The 18,855-nt window shown below is 40.9% G+C and overlaps 1 protein-coding gene and 1 long non-coding RNA gene across 5 annotated transcripts in view; one reads left to right on the plus strand and one right to left on the minus strand.

Moving 5' to 3' along the window:
• The window catches only part of ldlrad2 (low density lipoprotein receptor class A domain containing 2), a 70,810-nt gene that overhangs the window by 14,632 nt on the left and 37,323 nt on the right, over positions 1-18,855 (plus strand). The window lies entirely within an intron of this gene.
• On the minus strand, positions 14,935-16,638 carry LOC307038555. Its single transcript, XR_013808027.1, has 3 exons — positions 15,741-16,638; positions 15,256-15,333; positions 14,935-15,037 (listed from the first exon to the last, which is right to left on the minus strand). It is a non-coding gene; the product is annotated as an uncharacterized lncRNA (long non-coding RNA).

The following is an 18,855-nucleotide window of genomic DNA, read 5'->3' on the forward strand; positions in this document are numbered from 1 at the left end:
GTTCCGTGAGTATATTGGTAACATGTCACATTTTAAATAAATAAAGGTCAGTTTTCCGCACTCTCACGGGAATATCTCCGCAATGGAGCGAAGTTAAGTTTCACTTTTAATTACATCATATAGCCCAGCGCAACACCTTCATCACACATGTTTTTTCCACTTGTTTGTACCATATTCAGGCAATTTGTAATCTGTTCTAGAATAACGATGTGTTTTTTGATATTTGTGGGGTTAGGTGGTCCGCAAGTTTTTTTTTATTGGTTAAGTGGTCCTTGGTATGAAAAGGTTTGAGAAACACTGATCTAAAACGAAGGACCCCACTAAGACGACCGTTGAAAACTAGCCATGGATCTGAGAAAAACCAAGTCTCCCCCCGCGAGTTGCAGCCAGCAACAAACTCCTGGACTACCATCATCACCACCATTTTGGACACCCGAATCTTGCAGTACTACTGCTGCTGATTTTGCTCCTTGATTGTCTGAATGACATGCCCGATTTTTCTTCAGAAACAATTACAACGCATTAATGAAAAGACTTTGGCTCACCGACTTCATTACTGAGATTGACCAGACTCTTATTGATAAAGACATTTTCACGGGTGAATGGAGGATCCAAGGCGCTTCAGAGGCTTTTCTGTACACTCTCAAAAATTGCAGACGCCAAATCAATGAATATTTTACCCATTTGTTAAGTATTGCATACATCAAAGTGTGTCTAAAAGTATCTTAGTAACACAAGAAAAGAGAAAAAAGCCAAAATCTGCCTAGTGTCAGTAAATAAGTGTTAAAATCACAAACTTTCCTTTCAGTGACACAGTCTTTAAGAAAATAAAATGTTACAAAGTGATTGACATTCTACCAGTTGTATAATGTTCCTACATAAAAGTGTATCAAAAAAGTATCTTGGTTTCAAAAATGTTTAAGGTTTTGCATACGTAAAAAAGTGTATCTTACAGTTCCTTTGTGAGAGAATTACACAGAAATCTGCCGGGTGTCAGTAAAAAAGTGTTAAAATCACAAAACTTACCTTTTAGAGAAACAATCTTTAAGAAATTAGTCTAATCAGACAATGTACTTCATTTTCTAGTTTTAAGGTTTTGCATACCTCAAAGTGTGTCTAAAAGTATCTTGGCAAGAGAAAAAAGCCAAAATCTGGTTGGCCATTAATAGAAACCGAATTCCTTATAAAGTACTTCATATTCTACCAGTTGTTAAGTGTTGCATACATCAACGTGTATCTAAAAGTATCTTAGTAACACAAGAAAAAGAGAAAAAAGCCAAAATCTGCCTAGTGTCAGTAAATAAGTGTTAAAATCACAAACTTGCCTTTTAGAGTGACAGTCTTTAAGAAAATAAAATGTTACAAAGTGATTGACATTCTACCAGTTGTACAATGTTCCTACATAAAAGTGTATCACAAAAGTATCTTGTTTTAAAAAATGTTTAAGGTTTTGCATACATAAAAAGTGTATCTTACAGTTCCTTTGTGAGAGAATTACACACAAATCTGCAGAGTGTCAGTAAAAAAGTGTTAAAATCACAAACTTACCTTTTAGAGAAACAGTCTTTAACAAAAAATCTAATCAAACAATGTACTTCATTTCTAGTTTTAAGGTTTTGCATAACTCAAAGTGTGTCTAAAAGTATATTGGCAATAGAAAAAAGCCCAAATCTGCCAAGGCCATTAAAAAGAAAACAAATTCCTTAGTTGTGTTGGGGGTTAGCATCAGACCTGTTGAAGGGGGCGTTACAGGGCGACGAGTCCGTCTGGCTCTCTGAGGGATAGTGTGTGAGAGGATCACTGAAGATCAAACTTAGATCAGCACTTGTCGCAGAAGGTAGGCTGTGTGTAAACTCCAGAGAGGGGAGGTTTTCACGCTGTATAGATATGTCGTCGTGATGGTACACTGATGGCTGGCTTACGCTGCAAACTTCATCACCTTTTAACAAGAGAGTAAGCATATAAAAACGTTATTTTGGATATTTTACACATCAGCAAAAAACATATTTGATTTAAAAAATAAGCTAGATACAAACACATACAGTTTTAAATACAAATATACTCACTTTCCACAGGGAATGAGTCATATGGGGTTCCACCAAAAGAGTTAATCCTCTCTAATATACCAATTCGTATTTGGTTCAGACTTTCCTGAACTGAGACACACACAAAAAGGATTTGATTAAAAATCTACACCACATTATTTGTACATAGAGGGGTACTTTTCTCAATGCTTCTAAATCATTACGAGCCATAGTGCTGTTTCCAAATAAATACAACAGATGCCAGCGGGTAATATTTACCTCATAGAAAATGCAGCGTAAACATGACGTGTTGCTATAGCAACGCCTTTTGTCTATTGCGGTTCCTTATAGATAGAGAGATAGATTGAGAGAGATAGATAGATAGATAGATAGATATATTGATAGATGGATAGAGAGAGAGATAGACAGATAGATAGTTATAAATAGTGTAACATCTTGGAGAATACAAGATCTTGGATGACTGAGCTCACGTTGAGGACATAATGCATGTGTGCAGGTTACGTGCCAGTTGAATAAAGATGGACACTCGGAATGAGAGAAATAGTCTGCGTCGTCTGTTTATGTAAACAATTATATGTCAATAGAACAGAACATTACAGATAGATCAATAGATAGTTATAGACAGATAGATAGAGAGATTTGTACCTAAACAAAACACAAGTCTAACACCAAGCGTTTAAATCAGCACTCTTAGCGATATTTTATACTTCATGTTATCTGCACAAACTATATCATATGAAAAGCTGAGAGTCCACAGATTCTATTGGTATAAGTTTCATCCCTGTGCGATCAAAACTCACTGTTCTGTATGATAAAAGAACATTGTACCTTGAAAATCAATAGCGGGTACATTTGACCCGTTGGCGGTTTTAGGTATACAGCAACCTCTGGCGGTTCTAGTGTTAACACACACCAAGCAACATTAACTAATGACATGATATTATAAAATAAAATAAAAAGTACTTACCAGAGTTTTTCAAGATCAGATACAGGTCAAGAAAACGCATAGAGGAAGTATTGTGCTCAATCATTAGCCCTCTCCCTCTTCTTAGAATGATCCTGTGCATTTTTAAAGTTGAACTCCTATCCCCTTATAAACCAAAATAACAATAGCCCTTAATTAACACTAATCATTTTGAAAACCTTAAATCTAATTTAGAGAGGACAACTGAAGTGTAAAGTGACTGTTTTAAACTAATTCCACCAGATATATATATCTTATTTTAACCTTATAACGTATTTACTTAAAAGAGTCCTCTCCTGCTGATATTCAGGTACTGTACAGATGTAGCGCTTCATTTCAGACAGTTTGAAACGCGAGGGCCGTGATTGGTACGTGATCTGCCCTCGCTCAAGGGAAAACCTCCAGCTTGACTTGAGACCTCCCCCGTGATAGATACATTTAATTATAATGAAGCCAGCTGCAATGGATCATTGATACACCAGGGGGTGCAGTGGGGTTCCACACTGGAGCCCATGTGAAATAAAGTTAGATACAGTACGCTGGATGTACAGCGGAACTTTGTTAAGATCCATATGTCACGGATATCATACTCTGTGCTAAATAAGAGACATGTAATCATTTACAAAACATCACCATGTTGTTATTTAACCAAATAATGTTATTTAGTCGAAACAAACGAACGGGAGGAAATGCAGCCCGGCTCTCGATTTTTAATCCTAATTTAAATCATCTTCACCACGATCATTTATGTTTATGTTCGCCGAATTGACATGAAATCACCGACACATATGAATATACTGTATTCAACTTCATTAAAACGTTATTCACTTGCCTAAACTCAGTAATTCACTAAAAATATTTATATTTTAATGGAGCCTCGTCGGCAGATCAGGATCCCGAGGCGTAGCGGAGGGATCTTGATCGGCATGAAGGGTGTTATTTTCCCCATAAGGAACAAGTCGCTGCAAATTATCCCGCTTATTACATGGCCACATTCTCAACAAAGTAACGACATGACTCCCAATATTTATTGAAATGCTTTTATGGATTTAGAAAATGTTTTTATTGATTTAAAAAATAGTTGTATTGATTTAAATTGACATGCATCCGCTAAGAAAAATAGTCCGTTGTTACCGTTTTTTAAACAGTCTGAATGAAACGGCAGCTCTCAGCTCTGTATTTACACAGCTCTCTCCCCCCCTCCCCCCCTGATATTTCTTCTCCAGCAGCTAAATTAACTGTAGGTTACTCTGAGTGACAAGCTTACAGTTAGTGACGTAACAACACCATAAAAGCTGGTGGGTTGAAAGCAATACGGGAGGTAAAAAGAACTAGAATAATTGTGATTTATTTATTGTGGCTTTTATGTTTTTAGGTATAAAATGTTATATAATTCAGGCTTATAATTCACCCTTCTCTACAAGCCTTCAACAAAGACAATATTCATAGTAATTTAATAAATCCTTCCAGCACACATTGTAAAAAAAGCCTACTGTAAGTTAAGAAATCATTCCAATATGTACATCTTCTGATGTAACAACAATAACATTATAAATAGTAACATAGCTGAAAATGGTATTGCACATTTAGCTTTGAGTGTTACTGACCTGAGATGTTTTTATTACATGAATTAAGGTGACTGAGGCTTTTTAACATAGACAGAGCACAACTGAAACATAACATCTGAAACGATGTAACAACATAATACACTTTTTGGGGATGCAGCTTGGGATGTGAGGAGTGAGAGACACGGCTTAGAACGGGCGTGTCGCCTACTGTCCTGCCAGTGTTGGCAGGACAGGAGAGTGTGTGCACCAGTCTGCCTTGATCTATGAATTCATGTCCGGGACACTCACTGCTGCCCACAGCTGTTTTATAGAAGGAAAACCTCCTTCACTTCATGAAAGTGTTTTAACCACACACACCTCTTCACACACACACAAACACGATTGACATTAAATCACTTACAAATATGAATATACTGTGTTCAACTTCATTAAAACGTTATTAACGTGCCTAAACTCAGTAATTCACTAAAAATATTTATATTTTAATGGAGCCTCCTCAGCAGATCAGGATCCCAACGCGTAGCGGAGGGATCTTGATCAGCATGAAGGGTGTTATTTTCCCCATAAGGAACAAGTTGCTTTAAATTATCCCGCTTATTACATGGCCACATTCTCAACAAAGTAACGACATGACTCCCAATATTAATTGAAATGCTTTTATGGATTTAGAAAATGTTTTTATTGATTTAAAAAATAGTTTTATGTGTTGATTTAAATTGACCGCTCCGCTAAGAAAAATAGTCCGTTGTTACCATTTTTTAAACAGTCTGAATGAAACGGCAGCTCTCAGCTGTGTATTTACACAACTAATGGCCCATCAACCACAGCTCTCTCCCCCCCCCCCTGATCTTTCTTCTACAGCAGCTAAATTAACTGTCGGTTACTCTGAGTGACAAGCTTACAGTTAGACACAACACTGTCATTGCAAGTGACCAGGACCGGCTCTAGACAATTTGCAGCCCTAGGCGAGATTTTAGCTGGCGCCCCCCCCCCCCCCCCATAGAATATATAAAGAATAAATTAAAAATCTCTACAAAAGACGAATACACTACAAAAACAGAAACTTATTGACATAGGCAAAAAGGCTTCAAATGTATTCAGTATTGTATGAACATGTTTGAATTGGGGGATGGACGTCACATCCTCTAGGGGGGTCCGGGGGCACTTATTTGACCTAATTAACATTCATTTATGTATTCATATTTGTATCTCTCCAGTTTTTAAATGATATTTTTTGTTTACTGTCCTATAGTATACATTGCAAACACCAACCCCCCCACCCTACACACAAATACAAAAACCACACTTGCTTTAGTTATAATTCAACAAACATCTTTTAATAAACAAGTAGCTTCCACAGAAGGAGTTATAGAAATATTTTAAAGAACACTTAAGAACACACGTATTGTAATAATAAATAAATAAAATAAAATAAATGAAAAAATATTAACAAATACATAAAAACGATTTATACAAAAAAAGAACAATTACATTTCTGTTTTTGAACACACATATTGTAATAATAAATAAATACCTTACTGACTTGTTTGACTTAAACACTCAGAATTGCACTCGTCTTGACTTCTTTGCTGCAAAGTCATCGATAACATCCTCATATGACAGCTGACGAGAAACATCACTGTTAATGCTGATGATGGCAAGTCCACTGAGGCGTTCTTGGACCATTGTAGACCTCAGGTAGGTTTTAATTAACTTCAGCTTTGAGAAGCTTCTTTCTGCTGAAGCCACTGTCACTGGCATAGTGACTGCAATCCTGAGGGCCACCCACATATTAGGATAAACCTCCCTCAGGTTCTTCCTTTCCAAGAACACCAACAGTTCCAGGGTGGTCATTGTGGGTGAGAGGAGAGTTGGAAAGTTCATCAGCTCCAGTGCCAACTCTTTTCCATCTATGTCTGACTGTCCGCCAGAGCTCAGGGTGTTGCTCAGTGTTTGACACTGCTTTGTCAGCTCGTTTCTGGGCAGTTCGGGGACGTTGACAAGCACCCCAAACTTTGTCTGAACATCTTCCAGGTGTTCAAAATGCTCATTGAGGGAAGTGATGCAAACATCAACCACCCTGTTGAAAAATGTAACTTCCATCTTTTTTAGGGCATTGGCCATTGGCTCATCAGGTGATTCATAAGAGAACTGCCTCTTGGTTGACCTCAGCCTCTTCTCATTGAGGACAGCATCCACATCCATGTCCTAACACATGTCTTTAGCACTGATCTGAGCAGAGGCAAATCCACTGGCTCTGTAGTCTTCCAGGGTGGCCTTTGTCTTTCTCAGGAGGTCAACTGCAATGTCAAGTTGCATTGACACAGACTGCATGACCTTACTGACCTGTTTGACTTTACTGAGGATGTCGTACCACACCACAGTGCAAATGGAGAAGCGGTAGGACTCCACTTCGTCAGCCAAAGACTGTGCCTCTATTTTGATCATTATGTCAGTGGCCTTGTCCCTCACCTCCAAAAGTGCATCTCGAACATGTTGAGCCTGATATCGCACAGCTTCCACACTGTTGACCCGGCTCTCCCACCTGGTTTCAAACCATGATTTCAAGGTAGTGGTGACATGGCTCTTCAAAATGTCCCAACGCTTTGTGGATGCTGAAAACAATTAAAAAAGCTTTTGGAGGTAGCCAAAGTATCCAGTGGCATCTAGGGAGCTTTTCGCTGCATCAGCTAACACCAGATTGAGAGTGTGTGCGCCACATGGCACGAATAGTGCCCTCGGGTTTAGTTCAAGTAACCTGGCCTGAACTCCTTTGTTTTTCCCTTGCATATTGGCACCATTGTCATAAGACTGTCCCCTACAGTCCTCAAAGGGGATGTTCAGTTATTGGAGCCTGTCCAGGATGAGGGATGACAAACTCTCGCTAGTTGATTCCTCAGCGACAAGGAACCCCATGAAGTGTTCCTTAACTTGTGGCATCTCCTCCATTGTAAAAATCCTTAAGATGACTGATAACTGCTCTGTGTGGCTAATGTCAGGTGTGCAGTCCAGAATGATGGAATAATATTTAGCCTTCTTAATTTCTTCAATCATGTGGACACTTATTCTCTCACCGATACATTCAATGAGTTCATTTTGAATATTTTTTCCGAGATATGTGGTATGGCATGCACCCCTTTTGACTTTAGCAACGTGTTCTTTCATTACAGGGTCAAACATTGCCATCAGCTCCACTTCTTTAAGGAAGTTGCCATTGTTGGGTTTGTTGAGTGTGTCACATGTTCCCCTGAGGCCCATGTTTCTCTCAGCTAATGATTGAATGACCAACCTTGTTACCACCTCACGCAATCTCTTCCTTTCTATGTCTGTACGCGCCATCTCAGTCCTATCAATAGTTTGCCCCTTTTGTAATCGAAAATCTAACTCTTTCCATGATTCCATGTGTTTAGTATGTTCTGGAGTGTTCTCGTGTGTTTTCAGTAATTGGTGGCAATTTTTCCAGTCATTTAGTCCTGCACTGATTAATTTGTATTCCTTCTGGGAGAACAGCTTGCAGCAAAAACAGTAAAGGCTGTCGTTTTTCTGTGAGTACAATAGCCAGCTTCTCTTGATTCTTTCCTCATTTAACAGTTTTCTATAAAAGTATTGGTGGTGGCAGCTTCTCCCATCCTGTCTTTTTGGAAAAATTAAGTGTGGTTTTGCCTGATAGGGTCTTCTGCTCACAAACTCTGTTCTTACCTTATCAGACATGGATGGCCAGTCGGCAGGGTCAACAGCTGCTGCCTTTGTGGCGTCACGTGCTGCAGACTGTGTTGTGGTACTCGGGATCAATGTTTCCCCTGCAGATTGTGTAGCAGCAGGTTCACTTGGGACAGGTAGTGTAGTAGAGCGGATAACCATGAAATTGTGCACTTTTTGAAAGAAACATGAAACTTCTACCATAGTTAGTTTATACCATGAGGTTTATTTTCAGATGTGGAGGGAAGTCAGATTTGACCTCTGAGGCCCGGGAGAGGTCAAATCCAAGATGGCCGCCAATAATACTCAAAAATGCCTCACTTTGGAACCAAACACTGTAGAAAAACACTTAAGGTGTCATTTCCGACACATTTTAGGGTGCCCATTCTGTTGGTGATACCTTTGAGACCAATAGAATTCAAGAAAATGCATTTAGATCAATGTGGAGGTCAAATAATGCAAACATAGGGTGGTGAACGATGCAAAAAGGTAGTTTATTTTCAAAATAATAACAGTAATGATAAGGTTAATAATGATGTCAATAACAATAATAACAATGCCAATAACAACAGTCATTGAAATAATAAGTAATTTTTTAACTGATTTATTATTTAACTTTTTAATCATCATCAAGGGACGGAGAAGTGGTTAACAACACCACAGTCCTTTCATGTCAGGATCACATATTGGTAGTGATCAAAAATCTTAACAGTCCCCAGAACAAAAGCAGAGATCTGTACACTTAAGTGCAGCTTTGACACATGAGCACCGTCCAGTGCACCCTTTCTGACAGTTACAGCGGATCAGCTCATGGCAAGACTTTGCTGCTTCAGGGAGAGTTGTCCAGAGTGGCTGCCACCCAGTGGTTTCTTTTGTCCAGCCCCAATCAGATGGCTCTGGCATCTCTGGGTCCAGGACCAGTGACTGGTTCCAAACGTTAGCCTGAAAGCAAGTACGCTTGATGTGCTGTTTGAGGGCAGCCTGGGTTGGAGGGATGTTTTCTAAACTCCTGGACTTCTGGGAGAAAAGCTGTTTCCTGGCATCATTCACTTCCATGCACTCACTCGTTCGGTCATACATGAGCACCACAAATCTTTCCAGCAGTAACATGGAATCTTCACTGACCTCACTTGGCATGCACAGGAGTTCCTGGAAAGCATCACTGACCTCTGGGAAAGACTTCCATCTCTCCCAGGCAATCTTCTTTCCACGGCCAGCAAATGCAGACACGGTGTCACATCCAGTGAAAGCGTGAAAGACAGGGAGAGTCAGGCATTGGATAGGAGTCATTGTGGCAACCATTTCATGAATAGCGATAAACCGGAAACTCGACCCAACACCAAAGGAAACCCACAGTTCATCGGGAGCTATTTTGCTAAAACAAGCCACTGCCAACACCACCACATCTGTATCAACGGTACGTATGGTCACCTTCTTACAACCTTTATGCACAGCGTCTGCCACATGCAGAAGTAGCCGGGTGTCTGCCTCTTCTTGTGAACATGGGGCAAGGCAGGTCACACATGAATCGGCAGGAGAGCAGAGGACTCCAGTTCCATCTGTTGCATACAGTTCCTTGCCCTGTGCTACTGGCAGACTTACGGCTTCTCGGGCCAGGAAGGAAAATAACTCTGTTTTGTTTTCATCACATCGAAGGAAGTCTTTCCAGTTCTTGGGCATCACAGTAAGGGGAGCCACCCTTTTCCTCTTGCCATTTCCCCTCTTCTGTCTTGTTGAAGCTTTCAGGCTGGCAGATAGGTATACATCCCAGACAAGGTCAACACGGATGCTTACCTCTAGTTGAGCAGAGATGTATGGTATGAACACTGTTTCTCCATACTCTTGAAATGTTCTTGATAACTTTGGATTCAGCATTTGAACCACAGCTGCACCATCTAGAATTACTGCATCAGTCTTAGTAGGAACACTCTTGATTTCAAGCAGATTTGACTCCAGGCAGCGAAGCAGATCTGCTTTAACCCCGAACCGAAGTTTTCCTCCACTTGACAGAGCTGGAGGTGCTGCCTGGTTTTCGTGGGAAAAGAAGTGGTTGATGTCTCCATCTCGTGTTTGACATGAGATGTACAGCCTTGAAAAAAGACCACAGTCACTCTTCAGTGCAGCGAGTTGTGCTTTCTCTTTTGATTTGACCTTCACAGGTGGTCTGCTGAATAGTGGCAACTTTTTTTTTGGAAGAGGGTGTGTGATAGGTGTTGTACACCTTTCCAGCCTTTGGGTCACAAACTCGGTGTACTGCTCCTCACCAATGGTATAAATCCTTCTTACAGTATCAGCAACTTGGGTATCAACGATGTCTCTTGTGTCAATGACTAAAAGATCTTGGCTGTGTTCTAGAAATGGATTCCCCATCTCTTCCAGCACCGTGACAAGTGCCTTAACCTCCTTCAGGAATGTGGCTTACACTCCAGGTTGCTGGTCATGGTGTCTAGAGTCACTGGGTCCATGCTGTTGGTGTGTTGCCTGTTCTTCAAACTCTTTAGTGATCCTGGCGATTTCTGGTCCTGCTACCATCCAGCGTCTGAGTGCTTCTGGATTGCCAGTCAGTCCGATAGCCCCACCAGAACCTTTGACCATGGCATTGTTCTGTTCATGGCACTGGTCAAGTGCCATGGCAGAGAACTGGTTGCTGGTTTTGTGCACCACGAAATGTCCAGACTTGAATTCTGCCAGGACATCTGGGTGTCTGTCCGCAAGAGTCATCATATCACGGATGTGTACGGGAAGCCATCTGCTGTAGTGTGTGTGATCCAGGGCGAACATCCAGGGCATGATCTGTGTTAGGGATTCCACGTACAGCTGGAAGTTGCCTTCACGAATGGACCTCATGTACCGCAAAACGAGAAGCTGCAATGACAGGGTCTTATGCCAGTAGTCAAGTGAACATTAGCCTTTGCTTGTTGTATGCACCACTCCTCAAAAGATAGACTGTCAGGTGGCATGGCATCTGTATCATCAGATATGCAATTTTCATTGTATGCTCATTGCAGTAGTGTATAGAGGCTTGCAGCTGTGACCTGGTGTGCATGGCGGGTCTTGGTGACATGTTTGGCATGTATGAAGGAATTTGCTGTTCCAGAACTTGCAATATCAGCCTGGACCAGAGCATTGGTCCAGCCACTGTCTTCTAGCCAGTCTCCCAGCAACTTCAACATAGCCATTTCGATGTGTAGACCACCAAACATGATCACAAAGTGATCTTCTCCATAAGTGTCTGGCCAGGTCCACTGTACTTGTTTAGCGAGAGCATACAGTGGTTGGTCAGCAGCAATGACAGGAATCTGACCAGGGTTCACATGTTGAATTGCTCTTTTTACGATTTCCATAGAGTGCCGAATCATTGCTACTGAATGTGCATTGTCAAGAAAGAGAGGTAATAATGCATTGATTGCTGCAGGAGGGATGACGGCATGGTGAACACAGGCATGGTAGGCAGACCACGATATCATGCCATCAATGGCTGACGTTTCAACAGCTGTCTTGACTTTTCTGAGCCATGCATATTCATCCTCTGTGGCGGCTGTAGAAACTAGGAGGGTGGAGGGTCTCACAGGACCTTGTACAGGTGGCACACTAAATTCCTTTTTGTGGAGGGAAGCTGGTGGCACGACTGTGTATGATGTTGGCAGAGGTTTCACTGACTTGGTGGAAGAGCCATCTTGACTAATCACTAGTACACCACGATCAGTTCCGCTTTGTGTGTGTGATGGATGCTGCATTAGTGAGATTCCAGTGCCGTGGAAGGAATCTTTGGCTGTTGCAGAACTTGGGTTATGGTCTATATTGTCCACAGCTCCTGTTGTGAACAGTCCATTACGCAACTTTGGTGGGCACACAACATCTTCCATCCTAAATTGCTGGCAGACACCATTGGCAATGTTTGATGTGACTTGCAGCAGCCTGTCATAGGAAACACACAATCCCAGGTTGAACAGTGTGTCAACTAACCCCCTACTTCGTGTAACTGCATGGATCTTGAGGGACAGATATAGAGGGAGTGGAGTTTCTCGGGTGTGCCTTGTACGTGCTGAGCTTGGTGAATCCATGTTCCGTGCCTGCTTCTTACTGTTAAAGACCATCAATTGGGAGATTGTTAGGGCAGGTTTTGTGGTGGTCTGATGCTTAATGTTTGTACCATCAAGTACCATGTTGACGAGAGCCAAGAGAGATGGTGGCACAGCCCTCTGCTGGCAGTTTTCTTGGAATGATCCGTCAAAAGAGAAAGACGAACCAAAGATTTCTTTGCGCACTACTTGTGCTGCTCGCATTAAGTGCATGGCATCACTGTCAGTTTGACAGGCTATCATGAGAGCTGGTCCAATGTCATTCTCAAAACTCAGAAGTGTGTCTCTTCCTTGTGAATGTGCCCTCAGATGTGGAAGCTCAGAAAGCAGTCGTTCTTTCAGTCTGGTGGTGTGAATCCGTTTATCTAGTCAGACCAAGTTGTTCCAGCCTGGTCTTGTACAACTGAGCGATGTCAGTCAATTTCAAGACAGGGGAAGTGTTCTCATCACTGTTCTTGTCTTCCAGATATGCCACTAACTGTGCAAAGGCTATGCCATGTAGGCAAGTATCATCTCCATCATTGTGTTTAGATGCAGCCTGCCTGGCTTTGTTGTACAATGAAGACAGACAGCGATGATGGTACTTGGCCTCAATGGCAATCATGTCACCCTCTGCGAGCTTGGCCAACAGAGCAGTGTCCTCAAGCTCAAGGGCACACTTCCTCACATTTCTGTCAATGTTGTAGGTTGATGCATTATGCAAACCTGAGGAACCTGCAGCAGGCTCATTGCAAAAGAAGCAAGTAGGTTCTATGGACTGTGAATGGCTGTGGGCAGATCGCGTGTGTACAGATGAGGTACTTTGTTGTTGTGCTGTAGTTAATTTCCCCCGACTTAGCTCATCATATGCTTTTTTGTTGAATTTTAGCCGACATCTCTTGTGCCACTCTGCCTTGTGTCTCTTCAAAGTGGATTCTATGCCATCTCCATCATCTAATCGCTCCAGGTTGAGGTCCATTGGCATATGCTGAAGGGTATGGAACCGGAGAAGGTCTTCTGTGAGGGATACATAGCCACTACCAACAGACTGTTTATATTTGTTTCTGAGAGGACACTGTAAAGGTTCATCTGTTTTGACTTGACAGAGGACACAAATGTCCCAGTTAGTGCTGGGGGGTGGCTTGGATTGCTTGGATAACGAGGGCTGGGTAGGGACCATCAAGCTGTGACGCTTTGACATGGTGAGGGTTAAAATTCCAGCAAGACGTGGGAATCTGAAAAGATAACAATTTAACATTGTATTAAACACTGTTGTCATTGTGTCATTCGGTTTTTGTAGGGTTAGGTTAAACCAAATGACACTTAATGACAATGATATGACATATATGTGTCATATATATATGACATTGACATAATGTTTATGACATGTTCGTGACATGTCCGTGACTGTGTTTTGTTACTGTTATGACAGGTAAAATATTGCCCAAATTTGACATAATAACCAAGTTGACATCTCTAGAAAATACTCTGTTCAATCATTAAACTACTCAGCTCAAACAGAAATGTTCCAGACTGTCTTCTACTTAAGCTAGGATAATTATTTTGATCACACTAGCTAGCTAGCTAGCTAGCTAGGAGTTTTCCTTGCTAGCTAGCAAGGAAAACTCCTTCCTGGCTACAGTCAAATTCAATACATTCGCATTCAAAGGCATATATTAATATTAATATTGTTTTTAATAATATTGTTTGTTCATAGTCAATCTTTTTACCTGTTAGAAATGTCCGAAGTGTCAGAAGTGGCATTTCTGAATACTTCTCACCATGTTGTCTAGCAACAACCCCTCGAATAAGTAGGCTACTGAAGCTTTAGAGCAGGGGGTTTTCAACCAGTGGTCCGCGGTGGTATTGCAGGTAGTCTGTGGAAATGGTCTAGGGGGGTCAACTGCTGATAAATCTGTGCTGAGAATGCATACAAATATCCACACACCCCATGAAATAATAACTTATAACTAAATAATACTGAGACTACAAAGAAATCAATTGAAGAATGTTCTTGGGTACATAAAAAATAAATATTTTGATATATTTTTACCTTGACTTTAACATAAATGCATTTTCTTGAATTATATTGGTCTCAAATGTATCACCAACAGAATGGGCACCCTAACATTTGTGGGAAATGACACCTTAAGTGTTTTTCTACAGTATTCGGTTCCAAAGTGAGTCAGTTTTGAATATTATTGGTGGCCATCCCCGATTTGACCTCTCCCGGGCCTCAGAGGTCAAATCTGACTTCCCTCCACATCTAAAAATAAACCTCATGATATAAACTAACTATGGTAGAAGTTTCATGTTTCTTTCAAAAAGTGCACAATTTCCCTTGATTTGAGGGCTTAACCGCTGTACTATGATGCGTTTTCACCTGCAGACAGTCAAACATGCATGGATACAGTCAGAGTGTGTGTGTGTGTGTGTGTGTGTGTGTGTGTGTGTGTGTGTGTGTGTGTGTGTGTGTGTGTGTGTGTGTGTGTGTGTGTGTGTGTGTGTGTATGTGTGTGTGTGTTTGTGTGTATTACATTAACATGTACATTATTAGTAAGAGAAGTGCTATTGTAATGTGCAATAATAAACTAGACTCACGTGCTGCAGACTGTGTTGTGGTACTCGGGACCAATGTCTCTCCTGCAGATTGTGTAGCAGCAGGTTCACTTGGGACAGGTAGTAGTGATACGTTTTCACCTGCAGACAGTCAAACGTGCATGGATACAGTCAGACACCCACTGTTTTACATTAACATGTACATTATAAGTAATATAGGTGCTATTGTAATGTGCAATAATAAACTAGAAAACTGTGGTACTGTGCTGGGAAGCTTCCAGGTGTGAACATGTGTATGAACTACCCACAACCCTAATAAACTCAACAGGCAATATCACAAAAAACTTGACTGAACTCACCTGCTACAGGCAGTGATGCAGTAGACTCAGGTTGTGCAGTGGTGGGAGTGGGATTACCCAGATATTTTAACAATGCACCTGGAAATTACACAGAGAATAATGTAGTAGGTATCTATCTGCAATAATACTGAGCAGTTCAGACTAGCTGACATAATTTCCTGTGTCCAAATATGCAAAATATATTTTTTAAGTGATAACCTAGCTAGTTAATGATTTAGCCGACTTATTTTGTGTCCATTACCATTTGTAAGCTACAGATGGAACAAAAATAGATAGCTTTAATAATAATAAATATATATAAAGAATACAAGAAAAATCACACAGTGCAGTTGGTGTAAAAAGAGCTATCAAGCTAGATGGTAAAGCAACTCATCTGCTAGCTTATATCACTATATATCAGCTGCTATCATTAGCTAACGTTAGCTAGCTAGCTTTATACCGTTGCTTGAAAAATGCCAATAAACACAAACAGTCATCAGACATACCTCTGTTTTCCTGGACTTTTTCCTCCTCTCCCTTTCTTCGCCTTTTCCAATGCGCCCCAGACGGCTTTTTGTTGGGGTTGCCCCGCTTCATGTTGTGACAGTGAAGTTCTAATTCTCGTTCAAAACGCGAGCGCGTGCGACACGCGAAACACAAGTGGACAGAACCAAAGAAAACATAGAGAGGGGTGGTGCAGTGTTGGGGCGCCCCTACGTTTTATTTTTCATATTCTCAAAAAAACTAATGAATCCTGATTTGAGCGGCGCCTAAAAAAAAGGAATCTGGGGGGCGCCTCCAAAAAAAAAAATATATACATAGGCCTATTAAAAAAAAAAAAAAAGTACAAAACTGGACTGCACCCCTGCGCTCCCTCTACAGTTCAGCGCCCTAGGCGAAAATGTATGACGCCAGTGCGGCGGGTCGGCCCTGCAAGTGACCCTCAGTTAGTTGACTTTTATGTTCAACTGCTAAATTCGTTACTGATAAAAAAGGGCTTCTACTGTACCTAATTACCTTAACACTAGAACCGCCAGAGGTTTTTGTATAGGCCTACCTAAAACCGTCAAATCCCGCTTTTAGAATGCAATTTTTAACAACATAGGGTGCTACATAAGACACTTTCAGGAAAGGTCACGGACTGGGAGACTTTAATATTTTATTGAAAAAAAGTTACATTGCACACACACAACACACATCACACAAATTGACCCGATTGGCGGTTCTAGTGTTAAATAAACTCACTAATTAATTAAATCAGTTCAATATGAATTATTTTTATTCTTATCATTCTTTATGAGCGCAGAAATAGTCTTAAAATCAGATCTGTTTTTTAAATTAAATCTGACGGCAGGCAGTTAGCTCTGATCACCTATGATAAATGCGCCACACCTAATCGCTGGCCATTCAGCCCCAGAGCTCCCTCCATACAAATCAAACTGTAGACGTTGTGAAAGCACCTATTGTTTTAAATAATGGTCGGAATGTGACCTGTGAGCCTTCTGAATTACCGTGGGACAGCATATTCTAAACTAAAAGGTTCAATCAATAAAGTAACATCTTATCTTATCTTATCTTAATAATATCTTCATATTAATAATAATAATAAATCATACAGTATGTGTCCGAAAGGGAGTAGGAGGAAGCAAACACAAAAATATACAAAAATATACTGCATATTAAAGCAAACGAATGTAAAGGTAAAAGTACGAGCATAACAAATAAAAAGTGTAATGTAAACATTTACATTATTATTATTTAATATATAAAGACTATATATTATTGAATTACAAGATTAGATATACTTTAGTTGATCTAAAATATTGATGTGTTCAAATGCTCTTCAAAACACAACTGAAAGTCCATGAAACTTGTCTTTCTGTATTTGTGAATGAAGCGCCATCTCCTGGTTAAAACCTGAAATTGAAAATCTGGCAACGCCCTCTTGGAAAATAGTGGGAGGGCTTAGTATTCCTCGATACTGGTCTTAGGCAGGTCGTAGGCAGGAAGCTGTAAACTGGAGTCTGAAATGAGGTGCTACATCTGTATGGTATCTCTGCTTTAAAGAGTCCTTTGTCCAGGTGATTAACGATCCTTATTTTGTCCCCCCCTTGCATTGATCTTCAGTAGACAAACGCCTTGTATGTTTGTAAATGAATAATTTAACACACACACACACACACACACACACACACACACACACACACACACACACACACACACACACACACACACACACACACACACCCTTTTTGATTAGACACCATAAGGCGCTACTATAGTGGGGGCATGAATACACATCACCCCTCCTATCGAAGGATCTCACACCTACTTGTGATATCACACCTCGAACAAAAGGGGAGGCGGGACTTAGCTCATTAGCATAATTGGGGGTTGACCCACCTGTCACTTTGTATGCATACTAATGTGATGGAAACAGTATCCTTATTACTACTACAGTGTAACTGTCACGTTTGAAGGGACGAAATCGTGACATTTTCACGTCTCCCAGCATGGTAAATCGTCACATGTTCACGTTTTGCCGTGATACTGGGTTGGTTTTATAATGATTGATAATTAAAGTGTTATCAAAGCTGGTAAAGGTGTAGCTATGATTTTCGCTTAGCGGTAACTTCAGGGGAAACTCTGGGTTTCCGGTCCTACGACGCTGTCTCTTCTTACCGGGGTAGATCTCCATGGTAACTTATGCTGAACGGCTAGCCTGGGGCCTATACTACGAATCTAGTTCAACATATCCTGGATATGTTTTGAGTTATCCGGTTGACTTAATCCAAAACAAAGCCGCTCTCGCTAAACTATCCTAAGACGCTGGCTATCAACTTGATCGCTCGAGCCAGCCGTGTCCTATCTAGTTAGGTGCGCGTTCACATAAAATGGGTGGTATCTGGAGCATTCGACCAATCACAAACATGGAGAAGCGTACTGACAGCACAGCGCGTCATACTTCCTGAATGAAAAGTCAACTATAATAATAATGAGTTGCTTCAAATAATACTTCTGCATACAGTATGTGACACTGTGAGTGTTGCACGGCCAGATACGGCTCAAGAAGCTGACTCAGATAAGGAAATATATGATACATTATAATGTGATATGATGTGATATGAATGATAATGGGACACATCGACGTCTGCACTCACAGTGCCGTGGACTGTAGGCTCTGTAATGTTACTTTGATCCGGTTACTTATGTTGTGGCAGATATTTAATTAAGCTTTCTTAACATAATAGTATAATAGTTATAATAGTCAGATTGCTCTGAAGATGGGAGGTGATATTCTATTCACTTTCACGTTCAAACAGTCAGTGATTTTGGCCGGCCGTCTTTCCTGCAACGGCAGTTTAAACTCTATTTCCTCCGCACACTGAGCTCTGATTGGTCAGCAGGCGGTGCTTTCACTGAGTTGATCTCTTATCCTGGAACCTAACCTGCTCCAGGCTAGCCGCTCAGCATAAGTTATCTAGCCCGCTAAAAAGTGAACCAGCTTCGTAGGACCGGAAATCCCTGAAGTTAGCTTGTTAAACGAAAATCCTGATTCGTAGTATAGGCCCCTGGTCCGGAGCAGGTTAGGTTCCAGGATAAGAGATCAACTCAGTGAAA

Source organism: Notothenia rossii (assembly GCF_949606895.1).
Source record: "Notothenia rossii genome assembly, chromosome: 5".
Lineage (NCBI taxonomy): Eukaryota > Metazoa > Chordata > Actinopteri > Perciformes > Nototheniidae > Notothenia > Notothenia rossii.